The following is a 7694-nucleotide window of genomic DNA, read 5'->3' as shown; positions in this document are numbered from 1 at the left end:
GGAGAAATGTCACTTCATGGTGACTGAAGGAATTGTCCTTGGGCACAAAATTTCAAGCAGGGGAATAGAGGTGGATAAGGCAAAGGTAGAGGTAATTGAAAAATTACCACCACCTGTCAATGTTAAGGCAATCAGAAGCTTTCTGGGGCATGTAGGATTTTATAGAAGGTTTATAAAGGATTTTTCGAAAATTGCAAAACCTTTGAGCAACCTGCTAGCTGCTGACACACCATTTGTGTTTGATGCACAGTGTCTGCAAGCATTTGAGACCCTGAAAGCCAAGCTGGTCACAGCACCAGTCATCTCTGCACCAGACTGGACATTGCCATTTGAACTAATGTGTGATGCCAGTGACCATGCCATTGGTGCAGTGTTGGGACAGAGGCATAACAAGCTTCTGCACGTCATTTATTATGCCAGCCGTGTTCTAGATGATGCACAGAAGAATTACACAACCACAGAAAAAGAATTACTTGCAGTGGTCTATGCCATTGACAAGTTTAGATCCTATCTAGTGGGATCAAAGGTGATTGTGTACACTGACCATGCTGCTCTTAAATACTTACTCACAAAGCAGGATTCAAAACCCAGGCTAATAAGATGGGTGTTGCTTCTGCAAGAGTTTGATATAGAAATAAGAGACAGAAAAGGGACAGAGAACCAGGTAGCTGATCATCTGTCCCGAATAGAACCAGTAGCTGGGGCGTCCCTCCCTTCTACTGAGATTTCTGAGACTTTCCCAGATGAGCAACTCTTTGCCATTCAGGAAGCTCCATGGTTTGCAGATTTTGCAAACTATAAAGCTGTGAGGTTCATACCCCAGGAGTACAGCAGAGTGCAAAGAAAGAAATTAATTTCAGATGCCAAGTACTACCTATGGGATGAGCCATATCTCTTTAAGAGATGTGCAGACGGAATGATCCGCAGATGTGTACCCAGAGAAGAAGCACAAAGGATCCTATGGCACTGCCATGGATCACAGTATGGAGGACATTTTGGAAGTGAGCGAACAGCCACTAAAGTCCTCCAATATGGCTTCTACTGGCCTACTCTCTATAAAGATGCCCGAGAGTTTGTGCGTAACTGTGACAGTTGCCAAAGAGCTGGTAACTTGCCTCACGGATATGCCATGCCTCAACAAGGGATATTAGAGATAGAATTGTTTGATGTATGGGGAATTGACTTCATGGGTCCATTCCCACCATCATACTCAAACACTTACATTCTGGTGGCAGTGGACTATGTATCTAAGTGGGTAGAAGCAATTGCTACACCCACTAATGATACCAAGACCGTGTTGAAATTCCTCCAGAAACACATCTTCAGCAGGTTTGGTGTTCCCAGAGTACTAATCAGTGACGGGGGCACTCATTTCTGCAATAGACAGCTATACTCTGCTATGATCAGATATGGAATTAGCCACAAAGTGGCAACTCCGTATCATCCACAGACAAATGGGCAAGCTGAAGTCTCTAACAGAGAGCTAAAAATTTGGATGAAGTCTCCTTGTTGAGGCTTTTGTTGATCCTTCCATGAGAAATTTGGATGATTTCTCCATGATGAATTATAGGTGTTCCCATAAGGTTCACCCATGTAATTTACCTCTGCTATTGCAGGGTTTTCAGGATCATAAGCTTATTCAGAAGCTGCCTCTTTAGTACTGTTAGACGCATTTTGCCATCCATTCAGACTTTGAGAAATCATGTTGACTTGCTGAGTCAATACTTTATTCTGAGCCAATATGGCATTCAAAGTATCAATTTCAAGAACTCCCTTCCTTGGAGGCATCCCATTATTCACAGAATTCCTCTCAGAAGTGTATGAATTGGTTATTTGTAACCATGTCAATAAGTTCTTGAGCTTCTGCAGGCGTTTTCTTTAGGTGAATGGATCCACCTACAGAATGGTCCAATGACATCTTAGAGAACTTAGATAGACCATAATAGAATATATCTATCATGGTCCATTCTGAAAACATGTCAGAAGGACATCTTTTGGTCATCTGTTTGTATCTTTCCCAAGCTTCATAGAGGGATTCACCATCTTTTTGTTTGAAGGTCTGAACATCCACTCTAAGCTTGCTCAGCTTTTGAGGAGGAAAGAACTTAGCCAAGAAGGCCGTGACCAGCTTATCCCAGGAGTCCAGGCTATCTTTAGGTTGTGAATCCAACCATGTTCTAGCTCTGTCTCTTACAGCAAAAGGAAAAAGCATGAGCCTGTAGACTTCAGGATCTACTCCATTCATCTTTACAGTCTCACAGATCTGCAAGAACTCAGTTAAAAACTGATAGGGATTTTCAGATGGAAGTCCATGAAACTTGCAGTTCTGTTGCATTAAAGCAACTAATTGAGGTTTCAGCTCAAAATTGTTTGCTCCAATGGCAGGAATGGAGATGCTTCTTCCATCAAACTTGGACGTTGGTTTAGTGAAATCACCAAGCATCCTCCTTGCATTGTTGTTGTTGGGTTCGGCTGCCATCTCCTTCTCTTGTTCGAAAAATTTAGAAAGGTTGTCTCTGGATTGTTGTAATTTAGCTTCTCTTAGTTTCCTCTTCAGAGTCCTTTCAGGTTCAGGGTCAGCTTCAACAAGAATGCCTTTTTCCTTGTTCCTGCTCATATAGGGAAGAAGAGAACAAGAAAAGAAAGAGGAATCCTCTATGTCACAGTAAAGAGGTTCCTTATTGTTAGTAGATGAAGAAAGGGAATAAAGAAAGGAGAATCCAAACAGAAGGGTAAGGATAGGGGTTGTGAATTGAGATGAAGAGAGGTGAAGAGAAGTGTTAGTGAATAAATAAATAAATAGAATAATATGAGAGAAGGCGAAATTTTCGAAAATAAATTTTAAAAAAAGAGTTAAATGATTTTCGAAAATTAAAGATAAGATATAATTAAAATTAAAATTTAAAACAATTTAAAAAGAAATTTTGAAAAAGAGATGAGATATTTTCGAAAATTAAAGAGGGAAAAGTAGTTAGGTGGTTTTGAAAAAGATAAGAAACAAACAAAAAGTCAAATAGTTAGTTGAAAAAGATATTAAAATCAAATTTGAAAAGATAAGAAGATAAGAAGTTAGATAAAATATTTTGAAATCAAATTTTTGAAAAAAGATAAATTTTGAAAAAGATATGATAAAAAGATAAGACAAAAAGATATGATAAAAAGATAGGATTGAAAAAGATTTAAATTTTAAAATTAAACTTAATTACTTAACTAACAAGAAATAAAAGATATGATTCTAGAATTTAAAGATTGAACCTTTCTTAACAAGAAAGTAACAAACTTCAAATTTTTGAATCAATCACATTAATTGTTAGTGTAATTTTGAAAATTTGAAATAAAATTAAGAAAAAGGTTTTGAAAAATAATTTTGAAATTTTCGAAATTAACAAGAAAAAAATGAAAAAGATTTGATTTTTGAAAAAGTTTTGAAAAGATAAGAATTTTTTAAATTGAAATTTTGACATGACTTGTAAGAAACAACTAATTTTTAAAAATTTTGACAAAGTCAACACAAAATTTTGAAAATTTGGAGGGAAATAAGGAAAAGATATTTTTTATTTTTGAATTTTTTATGAGGAGAGAGAAAAACACAAGCATGACCCAAAACATGAAATTTTGGATTAAAACACATGATGCATGCAAGAAAACTATGAATGTCAAGATGAACATCAAGAACACTTTGAAGATCATGATGAATATCAAGAATATATTTTTGAAAAATTTTTTATGCAAAGAAAACATGCAAGACACCAAACTTAGAATTCTTTAATGCATGGACACTATGAATGCAAAAATGCATATGAAAAACAACATACAACACAAAACAAGAAATCATCAAGATCAAACAAGAAGACTTGTCAAGAACAACTTGAAGATCATGAAGAACACCATAAATGCATAAATTTTTGAAAAATGCAAGAAAAATTTTTAAAGCATGCAATTGACACCAAACTTAAAAATTGACTCAAGACTCAAACAAGAAACACAAAATATTTTTGAATTTTTTGATTTTATGATTTTTTTGTATTTTTATTATATTTTTTGAAAATTATTTTTTATTTGGAAAAACGAAAATAAGAGAAAAAATTTTGAAAAATTTTTAAAAACTTTTTTGAAAAGAAAAATAAAGAGAAAATTACCTAATCCGAGCAACAAGATGAACCGTCAGTTGTCCATACTCGAACAATCCCCAGCAACGGCGCCAAAAACTTGATGGACGAAATTGTGATTTATGCTTGAATTGTTGTTCAAAATTAATTCCCCAGTAATGGCTCCAAAAAACTTGGTGCTCAATACCATGGTCTAAATATAACCTCACAACTTCACTCAACTAACCAGCAAGTGTACTGGGTCATCCAAGTAATACCTTACGTGAGTAAGGATCGATCCTACGGAGATTGTTGGTATGAAGCAATCTATGGTCATCTTGTAGATCTCAGTCAGGCTGATAATAATTGGTTATGGGAAGTATAAAGAGATACTTGCTTAAATAATAAAGGATAGAAATACTTATGTAAATTAATGATGGGAATTTCAGATAAGCGTATGGAGATTATTGTCCCTGTTGAATCTCTGCTTTCATACTGCTTTCATCCAATCCTTCTTACTCCTTTCCATGGCAAGCTGTTTGTAGGGCATCACCATTGTCAATGGCTACATCCCATCCTCTCAGTGAAAATGGTCTAAATGCTCTGTCACAGCACAGCTAATCATCTGTCGGTTCTCAATCAGGTTGGAGTAGAATCCAGTGATTCTTTTGCGTCTGTCACTAACGCCCAGCCTTCAGGAGTTTGAAGCTCGTCACAGTCATTCAATCCCGAAATCCTACTCAGAATACCACAGACATGGTTAGACCTTCCGGATTCCCATGAATGCCGACATCAATTCTAGCTTATACCACGAAGATTCTAATTAAGGAATCCAAGAGATATGTGCCTGGTCTAAGGTAGAACGGAAGTGGTTGTCAATCACGTGGGTTCATAGGTGAGAATGATGATGAGTGTCACGGATCATCACATATATCAAGTTGAAGTGCAATGAATATCTTAGAATAGGAATAAATCGAATTGGATGGAAAATAATAGTAATTGCATTGAAACTTGAGGTACAGCAGAGCTCCACACCCTTAATCTTTGGTATGTAGAAACTCCACCGTTAAAAATACATAAGTGAAAGGTCCAGGCATGGCCGAATGGCGAGCCTCCATAACGAAAACCAGGATGTCAAAATCCAAATATGGAACCAAGATATCTAATAGACTAGTAAAAAGTTCTATTAATACTAAACTAGCTACTAGGGTTTATAGAGGTAAGTAATTGATGCATAAATCCACTTTCGGGGCCCACTTGGTGTGTGCTTGGGCTGAGCTTGATCTATCCACGAGCTGAGGCTTCTCTTGGAGTTGAACGCCAAGTTGTAACGTGTTTTGGGCGTTCAACTCTGGTTCGTGACGTGTTTCTGGCGTTTGACTCTAGAATGCAGCATGGAATTGGCGTTGAGCGCCAGTTTACGTCGTCAAATTCCGAATAAGGTATAGACTATTATATATTGCTGGAAAGCTCTGGATGTCTAATTTCCAACGCCGTTGAGAGAGCGCCATTTGGAGTTCTGTAGCTCCAGAAAATCCATTTCGAGTGCAGGGAGGTCAGATTCCAACAACATCAACAGTCCTTTGTCAGCCTCCTATCAGAGTTTTGCTCAGGTCCCTCAATTTCAGCCAGAAAATACCTGAAATCACAGAAAAATACACAAACTCATAGTAAAGTCCAGAAATGTGAATTTAGCATAAAAACTAATGAAAACATCCTTAAAAGTAATTAGATCATACTAAAAACTACCTAAAAACAATGCCAAAAAGCGTATAAATTATCCGCTCATCAAAGAGCTCAAGCACTCCATAGGATTTTCAAGAGGAAGACATCACCCTCACTAAGGTGGACTCATTACTTAATCTCCTTGTCTATTTATTTTTCTGTTTTCGATTTTTAGGCTATATGTTCTATCTATGTTTGTGTCTTCACTATATGATCATTAGTGTCTAGTGTCTATGCCTTAAAGCCATGAATAAATGAATCCTTCACCTCTCTTAAATGAAAAAATGTGCTTAATTACAAAAGAAAAAGAAGTACTTGGATTTCAAATTTTATCCTGAAACTAGTTTAATTAGTTTGATGTGGTGGCAATACTTTTTGCTCTATGAATGAATGCTTGAACAGTGCATATTTTTTATCTTGTTGTTTATGAATGTTAAAGTTGTTGGCTCTTGAAAGAATGATGAACAAAGAGAAATGTTGTTGATAATCTGAAAAATCATGAAATTGGTTCTTGAAGTAAGAAAAAGTAGTGAAAAAAATGGCAAAAAAAAAAGAGAGAAAAAGCAAGGAGAAAAAGCCAATAACCCTTAAACCAAAAGGCAAGGGTAAAAAGGATCCAAGGCTTTGAGCGTTAATGGATAGGAGGGCCAAGGAAATAATATCCAAGCCTAAGCGGCTAAATCAAGTTGTCCCTAACCATGTGCTTGTGTCATGAAGGTCCAAGTGAAAAACTTGAGACTGAGTGGTTAAAGTCGTGATCCAAAGCAAAAAGAGTGTGCTTAAGAACTCTGGACACCTCTAACAGGGGACTTTAACAAAGCTGAGTCATAATCTGAAAAGGTTCACCCAGTTATGTGTCTGTGGCATTTATGTATCCGGTGGTAATATTGGAAGACAACGTGCTTAGGGTCACGACCAAGACTCATAAAGAAGCTGTGTTCAAGAATCAACGCACTGAACTAGGAGAATCAATAGCACTATCTGAAATTCTGAGTTCCTATAGATGCCTATCGTTCTGAACCTCAAAGGATAAAGTGAGATGCCAAAACTGTTCAGAAGCAAAAAGCTACAAGCCCCGTTCATCTAATTAGGACTACGTTTCATTGATACTGTGGGATTCATTGTATATTCTCTTCTTTTTATCCTATTTTGTTTTCAGTTTCTTGGGGACAAGCAACAATTTAAGTGTGGTGTTGTGATGAGCGGATAATATATACGCTTTTTTGCATTATTTTTAGGTAGTTTTAGAGGATCTAGGTACTTTTTGGGATGTTTTTATTAAGTTTTTATGCAAAATTCATATTTCTGGACTTCACTATGAGTTTGTGTGTTTTTCTGTGATTTCAGGTATTTTCTGGCTGAAATTGAGGGACCTGAGCAAAAATCTGATTCAGAGGCTGATAAAGGACTGTAGATGCTGTTGGATTCTGACTTTCCTGCACTCGAAGTAGAATTTTTGGAGCTATAGAACCCCAAATGGCGTGCTCTCAATTATGTTGGAAAGTAGACATCTAGGGTTTTCCATCAATATATAATAGTCCATACTTTTCCCGAGTTTTGATGATGCAAATTGGCGTTCAAACGCCCCTTCTCTGCCTTATTCTGAAGTCAAAACGCCAGAGCTGGCATAAAAGTTGGAGTTAAATGCCCAAACTGGTACCAAAGCTGACATTTAACTCCAAGAGAAGTCTCTACACGTGTAAAGCTCAATGCTCAGCCCAAGCACACACCACGTGGTCCCGGAAGTGGATTTCTGCATCATTTACCTATTTCTGTAAACCCTAGTAGCTAGTTTTCTTATAAATAGGACCTTTTACTATTTTATTTTCATCTTTTGATCATCTTTTGATCTCTTGATCACATTTTGGGGGCTGGCCATTC

General features: G+C 36.8%; 1 non-coding gene across 1 annotated transcript; it reads left to right on the top strand.

Annotated features, from left to right (window-relative positions):
- Positions 1-1976: 1976 nt before the first annotated feature.
- LOC112804319 (small nucleolar RNA R71) lies at positions 1977-2080 on the top strand. Its single transcript, XR_003202931.1, has one exon. It is a non-coding gene; the product is annotated as a small nucleolar RNA R71 (small nucleolar RNA).
- Positions 2081-7694: the final 5614 nt, after the last annotated feature.

The sequence above is a fragment of the Arachis hypogaea genome, chromosome 5 (assembly GCF_003086295.3).
Source record: "Arachis hypogaea cultivar Tifrunner chromosome 5, arahy.Tifrunner.gnm2.J5K5, whole genome shotgun sequence".
Classification (NCBI taxonomy): Eukaryota; Viridiplantae; Streptophyta; class Magnoliopsida; order Fabales; family Fabaceae; genus Arachis; species Arachis hypogaea.
This window is presented reverse-complemented; position numbering and strand designations above follow the sequence as displayed.